This window comes from Carettochelys insculpta, chromosome 6 (assembly GCF_033958435.1).
Source record: "Carettochelys insculpta isolate YL-2023 chromosome 6, ASM3395843v1, whole genome shotgun sequence".
Classification (NCBI taxonomy): Eukaryota; Metazoa; Chordata; order Testudines; family Carettochelyidae; genus Carettochelys; species Carettochelys insculpta.
Genome location: NC_134142.1, coordinates 61,631,070 through 61,654,645, shown reverse-complemented (window position 1 = coordinate 61,654,645; position 23,576 = coordinate 61,631,070). Strand labels below are relative to the sequence as shown.

The 23,576-nt window shown below is 41.6% G+C and overlaps 1 long non-coding RNA gene across 1 annotated transcript; it reads right to left on the bottom strand.

Annotated features, from left to right (window-relative positions):
* Positions 1-130: 130 nt before the first annotated feature.
* On the bottom strand, positions 131-19,351 carry LOC142014457 (uncharacterized). Its single transcript, XR_012645947.1, has 3 exons — positions 19,233-19,351; positions 10,921-11,007; positions 131-9,482 (listed from the first exon to the last, which is right to left on the bottom strand). It is a non-coding gene; the product is annotated as an uncharacterized LOC142014457 (long non-coding RNA).
* Between the last annotated feature and the right edge of the window lie 4,225 nt (positions 19,352-23,576).

The window sequence follows — 23,576 nt, the reverse complement described above, 5'->3', positions numbered from 1 at the left end:
GTTGTTTATTGGTCTGAAAACAAAATCTTATGAAGTAAAGGGTAACCTTAATACGCAGAACTACCAGTTCCACCTCAGGCATGATTAATTTTATCTTGTCTTTTCATCTAACAAATGACACACAATGAGGTTTCAGTGCATTCTCAGCCCGTGCTGCTTTATTGCTAAAAAAAAAATTGTATACAGGTGCAGAGTTTCCAAGTTCATTTTTAGACAGTTCCTCTTTACAATGTCAAAAGAATAAAAGTCTTTTCTTCAAATCCCCAAAGATGCATAGATATAAAAGCAAGCTGCCTTTTGGAAAACTACAGCTATATACAGGGAGAAATTTTTAATATTACCATATAAAAACATGCTGTGCGATGGAGTACATGGTTTCCATTGTTATCACTAAATTCCTTCACTAATCTTTCCTGTGCATGGTCTATTATGTACAATAAAATGTGATCAGACTATAAGTATGGGAAGTATTCTCTAGCCTAGTCTCCAAACTTATGGACAAAAACTTTTTTTTTTAAATGAATCTACTCTATCCCTTCCTACATTAGAGCTGAAAACCATCATTTCCCCTCTGCTTTTCCAACATGCTCCTCAATGAGATTATTTACAAAGACGTCCTATTTCTTTTTTTGTTTGAGGCAAATAAATGTGTACTTGTAAATACACTGACTGATTACTCTTTAGGCAATGCCTACTCCAGAAATGTTACAATGACACAACAGTAGTGTACATTACAACAATGGAAGAGGATTTTTTTTTTAAAATCACAGTAGTAACTCCACCAACTTGAGTGACTGGGGCTAGGTGAAGAATTCTTCTAGCCATCGGGGGTTTGTGTTAGCACACCCGCAACGTTCATGGTGCAGATTTTTCACTCCCTGAATGCTGCAGCTATGTCAACCTAAATTTGAAGTGCAGACCATACTAATGCAGGATTTTAAACTGAAGCATAATCTTGAATGATGTCCAGTAGGTTTTTAGTGGCATGGCTGACTGCTTGATTAAACATATTTTAATCATTCCCTTTTACCTAAAGAAGTTGGCCAAAGGAAAAAATTCAACCATATTCTGATACTATAAAATAATTATTGATTATACCTTAATATTCCTGTTTTCATCTGGCACCTACTGTAGATCTAAAGAAAGAAAAAAAAATGGCCCGTATACCAACCCATCATTGTGAGTGTGCTTGGGAATAAGACTTGTATTACAGTGGCTAAAAATGTAGATAGGCTACTTGCCTCAGTCTAAGAGCATCTACGAGTTTTGCATACTCCAGACTCGGAAAAGCAGCATTAGTTCTTATGCTCAGCTACAGATACCACAATACTTTTTACATCTTCATCAGAAATTTTCCCTCATCACCCATAAAATGGCTCAAGAAATATTATTTGCACAAAACATAGTGAAAGTTTGCAAACAAACAGATGGCACTGGATTTCCATTAGTTCTCTCACATCAATATCACTACTTTTTGTTTGTTTTTTTAAAAATCAGTGAAATCAAGAACAAAACATGTTGTCACCTATGCTGTCACATGTCAGGACACCTGTTGAGTAAATCCAATTTTACAACTTCTTAAAAAAATTAGTTACAGGACTCAAGCCAAAAAAAAAAAAAAAGTATATCAAATGTTTCGGGTTCATTCCTACGTGCCATTACTGCTCATTCATACCAGTATGCTTCAGTACAGCAGCCTATGTGGCTAAAGAGCTACCTGAAAATATTAAAAAGCTATTCGACACCTGAAATACATGGACTGTGCTTATTGATTTCAACCCCCTCCAAAAGAATTTACCTCACAAGGCCACCAAGACCTCTTTCCTTATGTTACACTTAGTTTACTATGAATCTATTTTTAATAGATTCCACTTCTTGCCCTCCCCATATCCTGTGAAACTCTGCACCTTTCTGTTTGCTACAAGTGCAGCAGCTGAGAACTTTATCTCGCCATTACACATGCTTAGTTCCTGCCCTGTTATTTTACATGCTCAGGGCATTAACGTGAACCAGGCAGGAGGTTCAAAAGGCATGTTCTGCTGATCCTTATTCCTGATATGCAATTTTGGTGCCATGCTTCTGTCCCTATTTGTATAATCTGCCCCTCTCTCTACAGAGGCAGTGCATTTTCTAAAAACAAGATTTGAGAATCAAAGCAGTAAATTCAAGCTATTGGTATATTAGTTCCTATTGCTTCATTATGAATAAATGCATATCTGAATTTACTGGTAATAACTATGTAACACTAGACATTTTGTATCATGCATAATTAGAATACTAGCTCTATAAGACTTGATTTGTGGGCTTGTGCCACTCTTCCTTAGTTTGTCCATGCAGATTTTTATGCTTAGGGTTGCACAAACATTCTTAGTTGCCCTCCAATCACATACACAATTTTGTCAGAAAACAATTTACACAGGACATATACTACAGAAAGTTAGAACATCTGTACAGTCAAGATAAAAGATAAGCCTCAGAGAATCTGAATGTATTGCGACTGCTTAGTACATACCTATGCTCACTCCTATACACATCATTCTAAAGTCAAACTTCCAGGAAAAAGGTGGGGCAGACAAGATGGTGGAGTTGGGGGCGGGGGGGAGCCGTTGGTAGTATTCTGCATTGCCATTTGAGACACCCAGGTTCCACTGCTGGCTCTTTGTACCCTACCCTGGGCATTCTGAGGAGACAATGTGCAGAACCTTTGGGAGGAAAGGCTACACTCTGAATTGTCCAACACTTAGCCCTCTCTTCTAGTAAAGAGCTGTACCAATAGATCTGGAAAGAAATTTCAGCTAGTCTCTCTTTCATGGCTGAAAGGACAGTCACTGCCATGCAGAGAAAAAGGGGTCTTTAAGAATACCAAAATTTCCTTAAAAAAATAAAAAATTCTGTTCTTCCATTACTACTGAGTAGTACTTTTATAAAACCCTGAAAATACATCACCAGCTCTGCTGTCAAGGTAAGCTCTGTTTAAAATTGCAGTGTCTTAAAGCTTGTTGCAGTCCTTATCTCCAAAACTTCCCCAAGGATTTCTTAGTGCTGAAAAGATCTTAAACAGCCAGCTGTATCGAACAAGAGATGCAATTCACAGCATGGGTACTACGACAACTTCTCTAGCAGCATCAATGAGCAAGAAAGCAGACCACAAGTTTCTGCACAGTCCACACACACAACCTAGAGTCAACTTAGTACTGCTTAGACTTAGTATTAGCATGGCACTACTTGACAACCATCACACTGGCTAAACTTTCTGCTCTGTTTTGCAAACAAGTAAATCCAGAGCTTGGGACAAAAACACCACCACCACACACGGAGCACTCAGTGGGCATGGAGCAGCAGGATCTGACAATGCTACTGTGAGCAGTCTGGAAATTGTCACATCTGGAGACTAGTACACCAGAAAACCTGCATTGGCACCAACAAACATAGAAGCAAGCAAGAAAGCTATAGGCCTACACATTTTTGTTTTATCTGTGTAAGTCTTGCAAAACTCTGGTCAGGTAGGTGAAATACAATTCTGGACAAGAGATCAGGATCATATTTTCATTACAGGCAGTCCTCAGACTTACAACTTTTAACTTAAAGTGTTGTAAGTGCTGTTCAACCTTAGATGGGTACCCTAATACAACATATGACTATAGGCTGCAAATTTACAATGCTTGCTGTCCCATAGAGTACATACTGCAGTTCCAAATTACAATGCAATTTCAAGGAACCAATTGTGCCATAGGTCTGAGGACTGCTTGTATTATGGTAAAAGACTGGCAAGTGGATTGCTGTATTTATACAAGGCTGGCTTAATACATCTCATATATATAGAACATAACCAAGTCAAGGTCTCCTCTGGGTATGTCTTCTGTTTTAATAATAATTTAATGGCTAGAATTTCAGTCACCATCTTTCAGATCACACGTTTTTGTGTGCAAGAGTACTACTGGATACACTCTACTTACTAATACTTAGCTACTTGTCCATATACTGATCTTGGTCACATTAGAGTAGGGGTGCCCACAATTTGCCCCAACAGAGTGTCAACCTGCCAAATGCCCCGCCCCCGCCCCAGTTTACTAAATTATGAAGCAACGTGCAGCCTCGCTGAGGCTACAGATGGTAGCATGCAACATCCCATCCTCATCAAAGTGATTAAGTCACCATATGGATCAATACACACTTTGGTTTAATCATTCAGCTCAGGACAGAGCATGACATGGTCAGCATACTCTCTGCAGGCTACACTTATGTATTTAAGACATGGTCAGCTGCGGGCGGTATTAACTTCTTCAGCTCTTTTAAGTGCCCAGCAAAAGTTGCCAGAGACAAAGACCACAATAGGAGATCCATCCCCTTCTGCCTTACCAGATAACCTACTGCAATTGGCTTTGCAAAACTCAAAGGGTGAACAAAAACAGTTTTACTCTGAAATAGAAGCATATGGCAGGTTTGTACTTAAAGTTTTTTAAAAGTCAGAAGTGGGAAAGTCTTTTGAAAGAGAAATCCTGCAATTCTGTCCCTGCAGAAAAAATGTTTAGCATATTAACATTCAGAAATGTTTTCCTTTTAGGACCGTCATCTCTACTTGGTTCCTTTTTACAAAAAGCAAATCCCAGTCAAAGCTTTGAATCATGCTTTCCAACTTTGGGGAACGATCTTCTTCATATCTCCAAACTCTCCTCTCAAGAGCGCAGCACGTTACCTTACAAAACAAGCAACAGAGAAACCATCCACTCATACACAACTGCCCACTCTTCCACTCATGCACCAATTCAGATACTTGACCTATAGCTATCCAGGTTTTATACCGGGCTCATCACTATACTATTTAAGTGCCATTGCCCTCAAAGGAAGGGAATAGTAGGAGGAATTCTTCCATCGCCTTAAAAATAGAAGCTGTTCTCTTCATGCAACTCCCTGCAGCACAGACCACAAACTTATTTGGTTATTACCACTTATTCTACTGTACAAGCTTGCTTATGCAAGTTAGTTACTATTACATGCAAAACAGTTATTGCTACTAAAATTCTAGTTTTATTAAAATCTTTTTATGGCTTTGTTTGCATCAGGGATATTTCCCCCTACATACTGTGCTATTTTGCATTCCAGTTTCAGAGGTATTTTTTAAATCAACTGATTCCTCCAAGCACTAAACTACTTGATTCAATGGTATAGCTAGTTTTGTTCAGAACTGAGCTAGATTTAAGCACAGTTCCCCAAAGCTCTATTGTAAACAGTCCACCTGCCCAATATACATGGAGAGACGGAATATGCAGAGACTCTGGTTTTTTATTACATAATTACCTCTGCAAAAAATCACTGATTTTGTATCTCAGTACATTTTGCCCATTTAATTTAATTTAGATCAACTCAGAAACCCAAGCTACTCATTTGTCCCAGGTGGCCATTTACAGGCAGGGCAAAGAAAAATGCAGTATCCTCTCATAGCTGACAGCAGATTTTATTCTTTTTTAAACAGACGTGGGCGAAAAACAATAGTGACGGCAATTTAAAAGCTATACCAGGAAGTCAGATGGTTTTCATCCACAGATTGCTGCAAACCTGGGATGAAAGTAATTTCCACCTCTTGCTTCAACAGCCTAAATTGCTTGTTTGAGAAAGTGATAATATTAAGATACTGTTGCAATTATTTTTAATAAAGGTCAGGGACGAGTCATGTGTAATAAACACCAAGTTAGTGAAGCCCATAATCTGTGACTTTTACTAAAAATAATGGGAGGGCAGGACTGACTGAAGTCCAAGTCTTGCCACCAGAGGAAGGAGGAGCACCAGTACCCATTATGGCTGATAGCTCCAGGGTCTCCACCACCTGTCACGGCTGACACATGTAGCAACAACATCTGAGAGCTCTAGGGCCCCATGACCCATGGCTGCTGACAGCTACAGGTCCACTCCACCTATGGTGGCTCAGAACCCTGAAGCTGGTGAATTGGTGCTGTGGGACCACAACTGCCATTGGCCACTGTGGACAGGGAAGCTCCTGCTACCTGCAGCAGCTTGGGTCTCTGTGTCACCCCACAGCTCTGATCCCGTCATCCCAGGCAAGGAGGAAGTCGGGGTGGTGGTGGTGAAGGAAAAACGTCAGAGATCTCTGAAAGTCACAAAGTCTATGACTTTAACGATAAAAATCTTATCCTTTGTAACGAGTCACCTGGATTTCACCTAGCTCAGCTTTCCATTGAAAGAAAGGAGTAAGAAGCATTGTGGAAAGAGAAACAATTGCCATGCAGTTAAGAAATCAGGTAGCTGGGAAAAGTACCGGAAGTGTCAATCTATTATTTAGGATTCCAAGTGTACAAAAACTGACAACACTTGTAGATATTTTTTAGAAGGCTGGGGTGCGATGGGGTGAAGGGGTTAAAAGCCAGCTACTTTTTAAAAATCCCATCAGGTTAATAATCAGTTCTGTTTCCAAATGTTGCATTATCACTACCACTGCCTAAGAAGGATACTGCATCTTTAGACCATGTTCATAACATTATTTACTGGTCTGCTTTCTACTGTTAGCATTATTGTCATTAATAAATTTGCCACTCTGAAATTGTAAAAATACTACTAGGCTCATGCACTGATCCTAACATGGCACTACAGTTTGCTACAAAGCACTAATGCTTATGGAACTATACACATCTCAAAATGGAAGACATTGGTGATTTTGTTGTTTTCAAACAACTTGTAACATCATTTTGTCCACAAGTATTAAAATATATATAGATGTGTGTGTGTGTGTATATATATATATATTGCACATGCCCCTTACTTATTTGTTTAAACTTTCATATGGGACGTTTTCCAACAAGCATGGAGAAACAGAAGCGGAGCAAAGAGTAAAGTCTTCAAGTTGAGGCAGTACTGCCTAGCACAGCAGTTTTATAAAGAAGCTGGCAAGAAGCATATGGCAATGGTGTCTTTTGGGCATGCACAGATGCAGTTACTCTTTTGACAGACATAGAACATTATTAATACTAAAATTTTACCTTAAAAATGAATCAAGTGGTTACATTTTAGGGACAGGCAGGAAAAAAAACCCAAACAATTATTTTCACTTCTTATGAAGGCAGAGCTTAGAGAATTATTCCTATCAATGTGGCAAAGTGGGCTAAAGTGTGGCTGCTTTCTTGAGAGTCCACCTTCTGCCTTTTACAATATATGAGAAACAAAATACATGCCTGCCTCCAAATCAACATGCAATCAGGCTGTGCAAGAAACAGCTGCAAGTGGGTAGGTCATAAGGAAGACGGAAAAAACACCAGGCTTAAGAACAAAATGTTTGCCACATTGGATGCCTTTAAACAACATTTAAACCTGTGACACTGATTGCAGATATTTCCGTCATTAACAGCCTGATTCTGCCTCTATTGAAATAAATTTAAAATCCTACTGATTTCAATAAGGCCTAAAAGGAAACCTATTTTCCCCGTTGCCTTTAACACTCAAAAACCCAAATTCTGTTTGGCAAGAGACTGCAATGTACTTAAAAGAAGCCAGCCCAAACCAGCCTAGCCATAACTAATATTTCCCCAAGTGATCAGATAAATACAGCTGATTGTGGGGCACTGGTGCTTATTATATTCTGATGCCATTACATCATGTGTTATTTTCAATACAAAATATACAGCTCAACATTCTCTTCCCAATGAGACTGATATTCGTTCCAAGGGAGCATTAAACAAGAAAAGATATAATTAAATCTTCTTATCACAACACAAGTTCACTATGGAGCTACACAATTTTATTCTCAGGATGAAGAGCAGGACCAAAACCAATGCATGGATTTGTTCAATTTCAGAATTTGTTCCTCTTCAACTTCTACTTGTGGAGAGACAGATACCAGAAAAAGTTTCTTTAAAGATTTTCTCTTCCACTTCCTTTTCTAACTCCCTTCCCTTATCTACCAGTCACAAAATGTTCTTGCAACCATCATCAGGTGCTAAGATTTTCAGCTGTTGGGGTTTTAAAGCCATTTTCAGGCTCCCTGGATCTTTCCAATGGTTTTCTAAAACTAAAAACAAAAAAACCCACAAAACATGCACACAGAGCTTATACCCCTTTTTATCCAGATCTGAAATTATGTTTTTAAATCAGCAAAACACATTTGCTAAATTCATTTCAGTGCATGCATGGAATAAGGTGCACTACTAAAAGCTCCAGGTTCAAGGAGAAGGAAACAGATAAATCAATACAGCTCTTCCATCAAGAAACCCCACTGAACATATAGACTACCACCGCAGGGAATAACTAAATAACATGAAGCTTCTATCTCAAATGGAAGGAAAACATCCCATATAAGTCAAAAGTGATGGAGACAAAGAATCTGGTGTAAACATGTAAGAACCACAATCTTCTCCTTAGTTTGGGATGGAGATACAGTAGGAGCCAGAAAGGAAGAACACACTTCCCTCAGCATTTCTGCTTGCTCTGAACTTGTTTCTCCATCAGACCTCCTAGCATCTACATCCTGGAAGAGAGCCAGTCCCAATTCACCAGTAGCCAAAAGAGCATATTCAAAACCAACTCCATCAACTCCAGAGGTCAGTTCCTTTGTTAAAAGGAAGTTCTGTCCCATCTCTTCAATCAGAGGTGTTTGTTTTTTCCTTTTCCTGCTGAACAAGACTGGAGGTAAAAATGTAAACCCAACACTATAGGCTCACCGTCAGCACTAGAGTTTTTCAAAAGTTTACCTTCTTAGGAAAGGGTCTTGCTATGAGAGATACAATGCAGAGCAACTTCTTTTCCTGGTAAAAGGTCTTCATATTCACTAGTTATGTGGATTTACACGTACAGATGTTTTTGATCATATAATATGATGATTCACTGATACATGAAGGGTAAGGTAATTCTATATTTGTTTCTGTGTATTAGCTGCTTCGCAGGGTGACCGAGACATTTACCTACACAGTTGATTCTCAGTTCTGCATTAAGACATCCTCATCGTAGGATTTTCCAGGATTGTGGGGCTTTTTAAGAGTTTGTTTCTCATTTCAGGGTGGAAATGTGTTCTGGTTCTCTTGCTGCAACCTTTCACACATATTGAAGCTGCTTGGCACAGCATTATATGCAGATGCATTATCCATTTACTTGGCTCTCCAATAGGACACAGTGAGAGATGACATTATCCTCCTAAAATATAGGAAGGAGATACCATTCAAAGAAGACTGGTTTCCATGAGCATGCTTGCAAGTATCTTCTCTGGGATGCAAAACAGTTTAAAAAAAGTCTGAAGACATTGTTTAAGGGAAATATCAAAACATGGATTTCAGTTGCTTGCAGCGTGTTTCTAGTGGAGGAAGCCAGCTGGCATATGCTCCAAATATTTATTTAAGTTGAAACAGAAAAAGAAGAGATCTCTCCTCATTGTGTGCTGCAGGAATAAGGAAAAGACTTTTCTTCACCAGTAGTGGAGCATCCACCTTCCACTCTAAGAAGTAGTAACAGGATGATTTCCTTCTGGGATGTCAGAAATAGCCCTGAGAAAACAAAAAGGAATAACTGAAAGAACAGAATCAAATTAACTCAAAATGCTCATAAGTTCACTTCTTCAAAAATCTAATTTCAACTTATACAAGATCAGGGTGTTGCACAAACTACAAAGATAGCTTCACTTAACGATCTTAGAGTTCTAACTTCAGAAATCTCTTGGCAGATATATTGAATTAAAAATTACTTCCTCACACAGAAGCAGTGTGTTCAGCAACAAATATCAACACCATTGGCAGTGTGGTTTCTTAACTGTCACACAGAAACATACTGTAGCAAGGGAAGAGTAGTGCTGGGAAAAAAAATACACACATTGCAGTTTCACTGTGTATTTGGCCATAATTTCAAAACAAATAGGTACCATAAACCAGGAGCTAATTATCTACAAACTAAAGGCTAGGAATATGACAGGTGAAAAGGGTAATCAGAGTGGCTGTAACATCAGTGAAGTTAAGTTCTTTTGCTGCACCCACTTACTTTTCTTCATTTACTCAAGAGAGATGCTCAGTGTGATGAAACCTATGCATCTATGCCATCATTGAGCATAGCAATGATATGTTGATGCCAGTGTTGCTGGCAAAATGCAACTGTGTAGGCCACAATTTGTTGCCAAAAGATTATTTTTCCTTTTCTGCAGTAGGAAGCCCACCATTGACCCTCTTTATACTGCAATATGGGACGAGTTCATATACATATGAACTGGACTGGACTAGAGAATCTCTTGAGGTCCCTTACAGTTCAAAAGTTCTATCATTATATAACAATTTTTAATTTTTCCCTCCACAGTACACATCCCTCTTTACCAGGTCTCTCCTTGACTACGTATCCCTCTCTGCTCTAGTTCACCTTCATTCCTTGCTTAGGCAGGTACTTGAAGTTAATCTTCTAGTTAACATGTTATTGAAAGAACAGCTGGATATACAATGGATTAGAAAAAATACATCTATTGTACACATCTCTACAACTTTCTCACTAAGGAGCTCAAACCATATCACAAATAATGAACTTCACATAATCATGTTCGGGTAAGTAGAAAGGTCTGATAATTCTCATTATACAGATGGGAGAGCCAGAGAGGTTGAGGGACTTGCCTCGTGTCATACCAGAAGTCTGTGTGGATCTGGAAACAGAATCCAGATTTTTCTGACCCACAAGCCAATCCTTCTTCATTGCATGAGGCAAAAATAAAAATCAAAGCCCTGATATTTGTCAGTCAAAATGTCAGATGTTAAACCTCAGCATAAAAGCAAATTTAAATAAAATGTATTCTTGCTAGAATAAATAAATCAGGAACAATTATCAGGAGCAGGCCAAGCAGATATTATGGTAACAGTCCAGCATCCCTACAGTATTTCAAGGAAAGCCAAATCTCTCTGGGATGGATTTAAAAATTAGAAACCAAAAAGAAACTGACAGTTTATAACCTACCTGCAAGCTGCTAGTTACACAAGACATTTTCCAAGAGCATCTCCTTTCAGTTTGTTGCCTGGCACTCAAAATGGAATACAAGTGAACCTGATTGGCACAACAAGATGGACAGTAAATATAAAGTAGAAACCAAAGAGCAAAGCAAAACAAACTCTGTCATCCTGACATTTTGTAGGATACAAACAACACTGGAGATGCATAACAGCGGTATTTTCAAAGACCACTCAAGCAAGAATTATGATGTTATTCCATAATTTACTGTAGCAGATGAATTTGTCTTTCCTTCCCAGATTGCAAAACTCCTACTGGAGCCACCCTAGAACTAGCTCATCCATCTTGACAAGACCTCATTCTAATTGGCAGCAAAATGCCATTGGTTTTAAAGTTTAGCTTTTAATGGATTAAATGAGGGAGAAGAGTACCTTATGCAAGACATTTTCAAAATGTTTTTGTTTAGAAACCATTTTGTCCCAAGGTAATATGAATTTTATTCAATACATTGGTGAAATCTTTCATATTAATCTGTTTGTGTAACACTGTATTTCCCGTTCTCCTAAAATTTACTTACACATCTCTCATGAATGCCAGTAAGCCCATACATTAAAGATCTTAACTGCAGGACTAGATATACAATACACTACTTCCTATGTTGCTTCTAATTGTATTTTTTAAAACACAGTGATAATTACTAAACATTTTGGTACTGAGATTTTTCTACAGACATATGCCCAACTTCATTTTCTTAGGAATGGTGGTAAGTGGAATTATTGCAGATTGATAAAAACAAATCTTTAGTGCCTGTCTAAACAGTTGTAATGAGGAGGAATGCAATCGGCCTTCAAGAATGTGATACTGACAACCTAACTGGTGGAATGATGGATCACCTATAAAACAGACCTGCTTCATTACACAGATTACAAAATTTAAAAAAAAAAAAACAAACAAAAACCAACAAAAAAAACCAAACCCACGCATGCAACATATACAGAAAAGCATTCTGATCATTTTTATTCTCCTTCTCCTCCTGCACTGCGGAACATTTTCTACAGGCAGAAAAATCCCAGTACTTTTGGCAAGCCACAAGCCCCTGTGATTTGTTGTGATTTCTAGCTCTATTTACTCAGGTTAGTCCTTACATTTTCACATTGGTTTGGGATTATAAAGGTCAGAATTTGAAAAGCTGCAGCAACTAAATGCACAACAGATTATTCTGAGAGCATGTGAACACTATGGTAAGTCCTCCCCAGAACAATTCATTTGATAAAGAATAGTAATCACAGGGTCCCAGAAGCCTATGCATCATGACCAAACAAAAGGAGACAATTTCCAGGAGAGGTTAGAATGAGCAAAGTAAAACCCAAAACTACAAATGACTGGACTACATATTAAAATAAAATCACATTTTAAATATTTCATCTGCAGCTGCTTTTTCATATCTAGCTCATCAGAATAGGTGCCTCTAATAATGTGTCTCAACTGGCTAGAAGCAAAATTTTCAGACACATTCAATAACTTCGTATTTAATTTTAGGGTGGTCAGCTTGACACACTTTCTAGCTGATTTTCAGAGGTGATGTGGAAACGTTCTTCACACTAGCATCAATGGAAACTGCGGTGCTCCGAACTTCTGAAAATTAGGCACAAGTGAATGAAGTGTTGTCCAGTCATTTGTAGTGTTGGATGTGTCTGTTCATTCTAACTACTCTTGGAAATTGTCTCCTCTTCTGTTTGGTCATGATGCATAGGCTTTTCAATGAACAGATCTTAAAAATACTACGACTTAAAAGAGAGAATCATTTGGACACCAGATTAGTAAGTGCATAGGATTTAATTTTAATTAATAACTCAGTGAACACACAATTTAGCTGACACACTAAAACTGATGGCAAAAACAAGCCCCCTGTACCCTGGTGTCACAGAAGGAAGTAATACAGAGATTACTTTACTCTCTCTCAGAGCTTACAAACCAGATCCTTATAAGCATAAGGTGTTAGGGGAGGCTGCAATCCTAGCAAGACAAGCAGAAACTTCTGGCTAAGACTGCAAGGAAAAGAAGGACCCCCACAGCTGAGGGTGAAGCCACAGGTAAAGCCTTGTGCAGATAGATAATCCACATCCACAAAAACAAGCTGCAGATAGCCGCACATTTGTAGAGCTCTAGCCACAAGGCTCTTTATGGCTTCTGTGGCAGCACAGGGAACCCTCTGCTCAAGACCCAATTTTTCAGTCACCATTAGGGAAAGACAAGACTGCAGCCTTCCTCGCAATTTGTGCCTGCAAGGATCAGCAGTTCCCCTGTGGCAGAAGTGTGGGCATGACCAAGGGACTGCAGAAGGCTCCCTGCATGGCTACAGGGACAGGGTGCCCAATCCCTGCAGGCACATGGTGTGGGACAGGCTGTGGTCATCCTTGTTAGCAGACTGGAGATCCCCACAGCCAGGGCTGTGTGGAGGTGGATGAGCCACCAGCTGTAGCAGAAGCCATTCCACTGCTGAATTGTTTCAACCCAGGATGGCTCCAACACATTTGGCCAACGGGTAGGTGGGGCCCATGACACCCAAAACCTGCTGGTAAAAATGCAGGCAAGTCTTTGGCTCCCGGCCCCAGGCAACAGAGACCTTCTTTCTGCCCCAGCCAGACTGTGATGATGAAGAAGAGGAGAACAATTATCTCCCATGAAAGAGAAAGCCACCCAATTGCTGAATGTCTCCCATCCTTGGGAAGGAGCCCTTTCAACAACAGGGTGACCTCCCCCACGACCAGGGATGACTACTCATCACCACCCTGGCTAGGATTCTCTGCTCCACCCTGTCAGGGCCACAACTTCACTCACATCTTGTGCTGAAGGGATTGGACATCACCAGTTCCACAGCCATGCAGGGATCCCTCAGCAGTGCCACTGTCACAGCCACACTCCCTCACTTACATGCTGGAATTGTAGGAGCCATCTCCGGTCAGGAACCATTCAGCAATGGGCTCACCCTCCTTGAAGCGCCAACCAGCAATGTCTGCTCCATGGGCCAGGACCACAGCCTTCCCACCACCTTGCACTCTTGGTTTTTCAGACTCCTCAACCACACAAGGAGGCTTCTGTATCCCTAAAAGTAGCCTTCCCTTACTCTAACCCCAGCCGTACCTGCCAAAGCTGCAAAAATAAAAATACTTAAAAATAGAAAAAAATTGTTTAAATTAATAAAGATTGTGCAAGTTATTTAAAAAATAAAAATCTAATCCCACCAAACCTACTTATTGAAATTCTTGCACATTGCAGCCAACATTCATGTTGATGTACGCATCTACTATTGTGAGGTCAATGCGTTATTGGCAAGGAAAAATATATCTGTTAGGATATGGCACTTCAATAACATCGACCAGAGATCTTCATTTAGAAAAGAATTAGATTTCCCAGCTGCCAGCGCTCAAAACTTTAGGTGGTTTCTAACTTACCACAATTTGCATTCAGGAGCTCTCCCTCTCCTCCACACTTCAGACAGCATCATTAAAAATAAAGTTAGGCAGCACATAGGCTGAAGCATGAGACACATGAGGCTGAAGCATGAGGGACTGAGACAAAGCTTATCTTTAAATCTAAAGACTTATTTTGCTGCAAGTAAGCAAAGTAGTTACAACTTAAAAACTCTATATGGAACAAATACAATAGCGAATAGTCCTTTTAATAACTACTTTTCAATTAATTAGTGAGATGTCAGTAGTAAATCCACATTTCCTCTTCCCTCCTATTACCAGGGTTCTCTCTAGCTAAACCACCCTATACTTTCCCCATCAATTCTAAACACCACATTCATACAGATAACATCTTAGACATAGACCATAGTTGAAATTTAAAAAATAAACAATAAATGAAGAGTTTGGGCCTTTTTATATGCAAAAATTTATCAGCATAATTATATTAGTATAACTCTTCATATGGACTCTTATTAAGGTAAACTAACTGGAAAAGAGCAGTTTATCTTACTTTGGAAATGGTACAAACTAAACTGGAAAAAGGCACTCATACCAGAAAAATGCTTGGGCAGACAGCCATTATACCAGAATAACAATGGTAAAATTACTCCTGGGCATTTCTCCTTATAGACAAGCCATTAATCCCTTAATTCAAGGTAGTTTAACTGAGTTTTGTCTAAATTAACCAAAAGAGTTGTTCAGATCCACCAGATACAGATGTGGTACGGGAAAAACAAGTATGGGCAAATATGGAATCACATAGTATGGAGAAAGTTCCCGCAACAAAAAGCCACAATACTACCTGAATGACCCATGTTTACATTTAAGAAGTTAATGGCATCTCAACCCCTGAAGCCTGGCCACAAAAGTTTACAATCAGTCCAGAAATTATATTCTTCATTCTTTTACTATTATATTCTAGAGAGAGGTTTCAAAGAGAACCCAGAACACCATTCTATGTAATATCGGGGGGGGGGGGGGAAGGGGTTTGGGATGGGGATGAAACAGAAGGTCAGAACATTTTTGAGAAAACCTTCCTCTCTTTAATTTTTCCTTCTCATAGGTATGCTCCTCTTTCATATGAGAGAAACGAATACAGAAGTTGTTCAAGAGCAAATCAGCAATCTTCTGACTCAGGTATGTTAGCCACAACTAGCCGAGGGGGTTTAAAATCATCATCAGTTAGGTCCTCAGTACCTCTCTTCCCTCGCTCATCCAAAGATCAGTAGGTTTTATTTTCTGCAGCTCTGGGGATCTAATGAAGCTAAACATAACCATTAATCCAAGGTAAATGGACATTCTGCTAATATGGGTTGAATGGAAGTGCTGCATGAATGCATGTGAAGGAGAAGGGACTGACCTGCCTTATTATTCTGTTAATTCTAGTCAGACAAGACCATATTTATTCCAGAATATCACAGTCACAAACACATCTCTTGCAGAACTGAAGAGAACAGAAACTTCAATTTTAAAAATAATAAAATATATATTTCTGTAAGAAAATCTTCCTAACCGATACTGAGCAAATCAATATAAGTGTGGTCTTCCTGAACACGCGCACACACTGAAATAACTCTAAGAAAACTGTTAATTAAATTATACCATAGTTAAATTTGAGTTATGGACATGCATAGGTATTTCACTTTCAGTTATTTTGTCAGTAACATGCATTTAATTTCAACCATCATGCCACATTTTTCAGAAGTGCCCAAAACTCTAGCTGTTGTCTACCTATTAAGCAAAGCTTCCACCTTCCTCACGACAAGTACAATTTAGGTATTTTCAACATAAAATTCTACAGCAAGATTGAAATTTTCATGACACCATCAGCAAATTAAATAACAAAGAATTCTACACTTACTCTATTAATCACCTCATCTCAAAAATGACATATTGGCATTAGAAAAGGTTCAGAAAAGGGAAACTAAAATGATTAGGGATTTGGAACAGGTGCCATATAGAAAGAGATTAGAGAGACTAGGACTTCTCAGTTTAGAAGAGTGGAGACTAAGGGGGGATATGACAGCGGTATATAAAATTATGAGTGATGTGGAGAAAATGAACAAGGAAAAATTATTTACTTGTTTCCATAATATAAGAACTAGGGGACACCAAATGAAATTAATGGGAAGCAGGTTTAAAAGAAATACAAATAAATTATTCTTCACACAGCAGAGTCAGCTTGTGGACTCCTTGCCAGAGGAGGCTGTGAAGGCTAGGACTATAACAAGGTTTAAAAAAAGAGCTAGATAAATTCATGGAGGTTAGAGCCATTAACGGCTGTTGGCCAGGATGGGCAAAGAATGGTGTCCCTAGCTTGTGTTTGACAAAAGCTGGAGATGGATGACAGGAAAGAGATCAGAGAGGTAGCCATGTTAGTATGTAGCTTCGAGAACAACGAGAAGTCTTGTGGCACCTTATAGACTAACAGATAGTTTGGAGCATAAGCTTTCGGGGGCAAAGATGCATGAGTGGGGGGTGTTTCACAGGAGAGCGATCATTACCTGTTCAGTTCAATCCCTCTGGGGCACCTGCTATTGCCCAGTCAGCAAACAGGATACTGGGCTAGATGGACCTTTGGCTGTTCTTATACGTAGATTTAACTAAGTAGCAGTTGTGGAAGCTCCTTCACAGGAGTTTTTCAAAAGGAGGATGGATAGTCAACTGTCCTGGAGAGTTTACACAACAAATCCTGTATCTTAGCAGGGGGTTAAACTAGCTTAGGGATTGTTACACTAAACGTTTTGATGACTTCAGACTGTGACCACCAACTCCTGCTGATGGCTGCTCTGACAATTCTTCCTAAAATACTTAATTACTTTTGGAAACAAACAAATAAGCATGCACATACATACCTCCAAATCACTGTAAAATATATTTTTGTTGCTTTTACTTTAAAGACTTGCTAGCTAGTATGCCTGCTGCTGTGAAAAGTGGTATTTGTTATGTTTGTTAATACTAACTTTCATAGCTCTCAGCTAGCTAAATCTGCTCCAAAAACTGAGATGAACAAACACACAAATACCAATTTTCAGAAGTCTCTCAACCCTTCCAAGCCAAGGAGAAAATTAAATTCTTGATGGGTAGGCCGTATGGGCCAAGGCCAACGTGTAGTGGTGATGAATCCAGGGCTGGGGTCCACTGCCATGAGGCTTTGACCCAACATACATAGCTTGCAGTCAGGGCCTGCAGCTTGCCACCCTGCAGTTGAAGTCTGATGTCACAGCTCCAGGGTGAAAGCCCAAGACCTGAGCCTCAGCTCCTCCAGGAGCTCACACTGATTGCTTGTTTCTCTCGTGTTTGTGGCTCCGGGGAGGGAGGGGGTGTGAGGTTCCAGTCCCTACTAGTAATCTTAGGGAAAGGGCCACTGCTTTGCCTCTTCTCTAATCATTGTCCAGGAGGCCGCAGAAACAAAAAAGCCCTGGCTTATCATGTTTGGGAAATGCTAGACAAGATGACTCCTGTGATCCCTTTGAAGCCCATGACTCTATGAAAAATGTTCTTCATTTAGTTTGGCATGAGTTGACCACACCAGAGCAAGAAAGAATGGCAAAGACATCAGTGCAGACTTAAGTAAATGCACTTTCCTTGGTTACAAGTCTGGAAGAGGGGAAGCCTGTTCTTAAATAATATTATACTATCTGATTTTCCCCCTTTTTTAGAATCCTTTTCTGCATGCTGTCTTTCAATAATAATTTGGAAACTTGGAAAGGCCAGCAAGAAAACTGATACCAGTTTCATCTCCACAGTATGATCTCCTTTATTGCTGTACTATTGCTCGTTAATCCAAATTGAACTTTTAAGCATCTGAAATCCATTCCACTGTTTGCACCCACCCAATGCAACACATGGATTGCAAACAGAGAAAGAAAAAAAAATGCATCAACGTTGTCTTTTATACATGAAATCTAAACTGATAATCTCTTCATAGTGTAATTTTCAGCCTCTATTTTTGTAGCCTGGACTATTCAGCACTCTTTTCACCAGTTGAATAGACTAAATTCAAATTACGTGTTTTGATTTTTCTGCCACATGCACTTCAACAGTTGCAGCTGTTCTCTCAACATAAATTCTACGGTTGTTAATACATTACAACTGATTTACTATGCAGGAAACATGTTCTTCTAACCATCTGCTGCAGCCTGCAAACAACTGTATCTAATGCATCACTCTGCATTATCCATATATCCAGCATCTCTAAAGTTATTCAACTTTCAAGTTTGAGCTCTCCTTGATCAGACAGCCTTCAATTCAGCACCCCTGAAACCAGCGCTTCAAACCACTGTATTTCTGTTATAGTTTCCTATGAACCCTTGAGCTACGTTAGCGATACGCCCAAAGAGAGACGGAGACGATGCTACAAGCCCCAGCAGACGCCTAGCCTCTGGAGGAAAAAGAGCAACTTCAGCAAAGTGTGTAAGTAAAGGTCGGAGCCACAGAATCTAATTAAACTCTTCCCCAGGAATTCGGAGGCTCCACTTCAGGAGCATCGCTAATACGCACACGCCTGATGGGCCCATCCCACCCCGGGATGGGGGGAGGGCGGTGGGGAAGACGCACACAACCGCCCAGCTCGTTCCGGGGAAGGCACGAGAGACGGCAAAAGTGCCCAGTCCGCCTCAAGCTGAAGTGGCGGGGGGGACGGGAGGAGACGGGTGCGGGTGCTTAACCGGAGCGAGAACAGGCGGCATTCGCACCGGGCCAGGCCCAGCCCAATCAGGGAGCTGGAAGGGAAGGCCGATACACAGATGCCCAGGCCCAGCCAGGGAGCAGTGCGGTCCCGCGCCCGGCTTGCCACCACTTAGGCTCGGTCTCGCGCCCCCGGCGATCGTTCCCTGCTCCATTTACCTGCCCCGGCCAAGGCCGCCGGGCCACGGCCGGCCCCGTCCCCTCAGCCGCTTCCTCTCACTCCGCCATCTTCCCCCGCTCACCTCAGCCACCCCCGTAGTGGCTCGCGGCGGCCGGCGCCTCCAGCCCCGCCCACGCGACAGGCAACCTATTGGGCACCTATTCGTCACCCCTTCCGCCTTCGACAAGCATTGGTTAAAGTACGCATCCGTCAGACTTTTTGGCTCCCGGCTGCAACACGCTCGCTTCTGATTGGCTAGGCGCGGCGAAGCCTGTGGCGAAAGGATTGGTCGGGGGGGGGGCGGAAATCTTTACGCACTCCCCCGCCCAGCCGCTTTTCCGAGGGCCAGGAGGAGAGCGGCTTGTGCGGAGGGGCCAAGCGCTGGGGAGCACCAAGGCCCGGGGCTAGAGGTCAGCCATTAGCGAAGGCGTCCCCTTCACCCAGGGCGCTGCTGCCAGCACAGAGGGGAGCTGAACCCGAGCGTAGGATTTGTGCGCGTTGAGTGAGCCAAGGGCACCGCTTGCCCTTTCCCCACAGCTGTTCTCGCCCGCGCGGGGGCAGGCCGCGCTGTGCCCCTCGATTGAGCGCACAAAGGCGAGGTAAAACGGCCGCCGCCGCCGCTTCCTCCTCCCGCAACTAAACGGAGCGCTGCTGCCTTGCGCTCTTTGTGGGGATGGGGGCGGGGAGCGTGAGGAAGCCAGGCTCAGCCTAGCGCCAGGCTAAACTTTGTCCAGACTACCAAAACAAAAGAAGCAGTCCAATAGCACTTTGAAGACTAACAATCATTTATTAGGTGAGGAGCTTGCGTAGGACAGACCCACTTCCTCAGACCATAGCCATACCAGAACAGACTCAATATTTAAGGCCATAGAGAACCAAAAACAGTAATCAAAGTTGACAAATCAGAAAAAAATTGTCAAGCTGAGCAAATCAGAGAGCAGAGGGGCAGGGAGTCAAGAATTAGATTAAGCCACGTATGTCAAAGAGCCCCCATTAATATCCAAGAAAATTTGCATCCCGGTTCAAACCACATGTCCAGGCTGGGTCTGTAGAAGGAACCGGACCCAGCCCTGATGGTCAAGTGTTAGTGTATATATACTAACAGGGCTCTCTCTGTTTTACGCTATCAAAACAAAAAAGCAGTCTAAAGACTAAAAAGTGCTACTAAAGTGCTCCTGAACTGCTTTTAGGAAGCCTGCCTTCAGGCTGAAGAGAGCATTAGTACAGATTACCAGCAATGTCATAGCCTCAGACATTGGAGGGGCCGATTGTCAAGAACGTTAAGTACATCCAATTCTGTTGGCAGTAAGGGGGGGTGCCCTATAGAGCACCTGAAAAGAAGACCATGCCTAAGCTGAATACAAAAGTAAACATTTAAGCAAATATGACACTTTATATTACTTAATCACTTGTGACAGCAACTAAGGGTCCTGTGGCACCTTATAGCCTAACAGAAAAGTTTTGAGCATGAGCTTTTGTGAGCACAGACTCGAAGTGAGTCTGTGCTCACGAAAGCTCATGCTCAAAACTTTTCTGTTAGTCTATAAAGTGCCACAGGACCGTTCATTGCTGTTACAGATCCAGACAAAAACGACTACCCCTCCAATACTTAAGTGCTTGTGGGCACTTTCTGCCATGAATTCACAGCACACCTCTCAAAATACTTAGACAACATGACCATAATGTACTATATCTATCGCCAAAGAGGAGCACACTCCTGGTCTCTGTGCAGAGGCAGGCCGCCTATGGAATGGGTGCATTTGCAATGACATAACGCTGGTAGCTTCGTATTTACTGGGTATCAACAATATGGAAGCAGATGCCTTGAGTAGATGCTTCTTGGCAGATGCCAAATGGGATCTTATTTGCTATCCATTTGAATTGCCAGTGCAAACAATACTGCTCCAGAGCATGTCTGGGGCTGAACTCCCTGAGCAACTCATTCTTAATCATTTGGAAGGGTCCACTATTCTATGTATGTCCCCTGACACTGCTAATTCCCAGAGTGCTAGAGAGTCAAGGACAGAGCCAAACTCATATTGATAGCACCTGCATAGGCACAATCAGCACTGGTTCCCAGTCCTGTGCAGGATGTCATTGGAATCAAGTGGCAATTGTACACCCACAACCTTGCACTCTTTACCTCATGGCCCGGCTCACGGCTGGTTCGATAGTGCCAAGGACCTCTGCTTGCATCAAGTAAATGAGGGCTTCAGGCAGAGCAGATGGCAAAATACACATAAGACTTACTCTAAGTGGGAAGCGATTTGTGATCTAGTGCTCCTCCACACAACTGTCTCCAAGCAAAGCAGAGATCCACACTGCTGGACTACTTGCTGGACCTAAAAACAACAAGGTCTAGCATTGGCATCTTTGAAAGTGCACCTAGCTGCCATATCAGTGTTCAGGCACACAACTGATGGCACATTAGTCTTTGCTCACCTAATTACAGCATGTTTCCTTAAAGGGCTAGCTAACTTGTACCCACCAAGGTGGCCTGTTGTGCCCCTGTGGAGTTTGGAGTTGGTTCCAGAAACACTGATGAGAAGCCTGTTCAAGCCTATGGCCATGGCCGCATTCAAATTGTTAAAGACTGTGTTCCCCCTGGCGATTAGGTAAGCCTAAAAAGGTGACCAAACTGCCCTCATGGCAACTCTGCCATATACCATTTTCAACAAGGATGGGGTGATAGTCAGATTACATCCCCAAGGTCGCCTTAGAATTCCACATTAACAAGCCAAGTGTGCTGCTTGTGTTTTATCCTAAACCGTGTGCTTTGGCTTGAGGTACCAGTGCACTCACTGGATGCGAGAAGGGCTCTAGCCTTCTACCTTGACAGAGCCAAACCCTTCTGGAGGACCGAGAGGTTGATGATGTATATAGCCTGTCACTCTAAAAGATGAAGCGATAGTCTGAAGATATCTAACCTTCTCACACCCTGCACCACAACTTGCTATTTCCTGTAGGGGGTGGTGTCCTTATGCCAACCAAGGGCACACTTGACCAGAGTGAGGGCAGCATCAACGGCATTCAGAAGAGTCCCCCTTCACGACATCTGCAAGGCAGTAACCTGGGCATCTGACATGTTCGTCAGGCACTAAGCAGGCTACTGCCAGATGACAGAGGATACCTCCTCGTCCCCACTGGAGCTGTCTGTCCTGGACAAGACTTGAATCTGGTACCTGCCTCCTTGTTTATTTGGGGGCTGAGAGACAGGGGAAGAGTACTACTACTCAGTCACTTAAGATAGAGCACCCACAGAGACACCTGCGGAAGAGAAAGTTACTCACCTTCATGCAGTAACAATGATTCTTGGAGATGTGTCCCCGTGGGTGCTCCACCTTAGGTGTCAGGCTTGCCCTAGCACCGCAGCATGGAGATCTTGATAGCTGTTTTCTGCCAGACTGCACATGCATGGGCTCTGATGCACTGTTTTGTGCCCTTTCTATCACATGGACCGGGAAAGGAGGAATGCTACTGTAAACACAGCCAAGGTGTTCTGCATCAAACCACACCACCCCATCCTCTTTGTTTTGATCAGCTTAGCAGAACGAAGTGTTGGTCTCTCATTCTAAAACATCTTCTCTAGCTGTCAAAAGTCACTTGTCCTCTAATTTTTCCCGACATCCCTTTTTAAGCGTAAGGCATCTGAACTGTATACACTATTCCACTCTTGGTGTAAAAAAATTTGTTTACGGGATTGGCTATTCAACTTCTATTTATATGTCCAAGAATTACAATAACTTGGACACAGCACTGTAGTGGGGTCCATTGTAGAGTTGCTTGTCCACTACGACTCCTAAATCCTTTTTTGTCTCTGCCTTTAGGTCCACTTTCCGTACTTCTCTAGGGGTGTTTCGTACTCCTTGTTCGTAAGAATCCAGTTGTGTTTGTCAAGATTAAAATGCAGTTTCAGTAGACCCAGGTTATCAGGCAATCCACATCACTTGATATGACTGCCCTGTCCTTGACATTATTTACTACCATCATTAGCAAGCACTATGATTGTGTATTTATCCCACAGCACTGAGGAACATGTTAATATCAGACCTAGTACTGATCATGCATAATCCTGTTAGAAAAAGCACCATTTGATTACTCCCCCGACAACTATGAGATTTTTACGTCATCATTCTCATGTATGCTTGACAAAGCAGTACTAGTTTTTCATCACTCGTCACCTGGTATGAAGTAGGTCTTCCAAGACTCTCAGTGGCTATGTCTACACTAGCCTCAAACTTCGAAATGGCCACGCAAATGGACATTTCAAAGTTTACTAATGAAGTGCTGAAATGCATATTCAGCACTTCATTAGCATGCGGGCGGCCGCAGCGCTTTGAAAT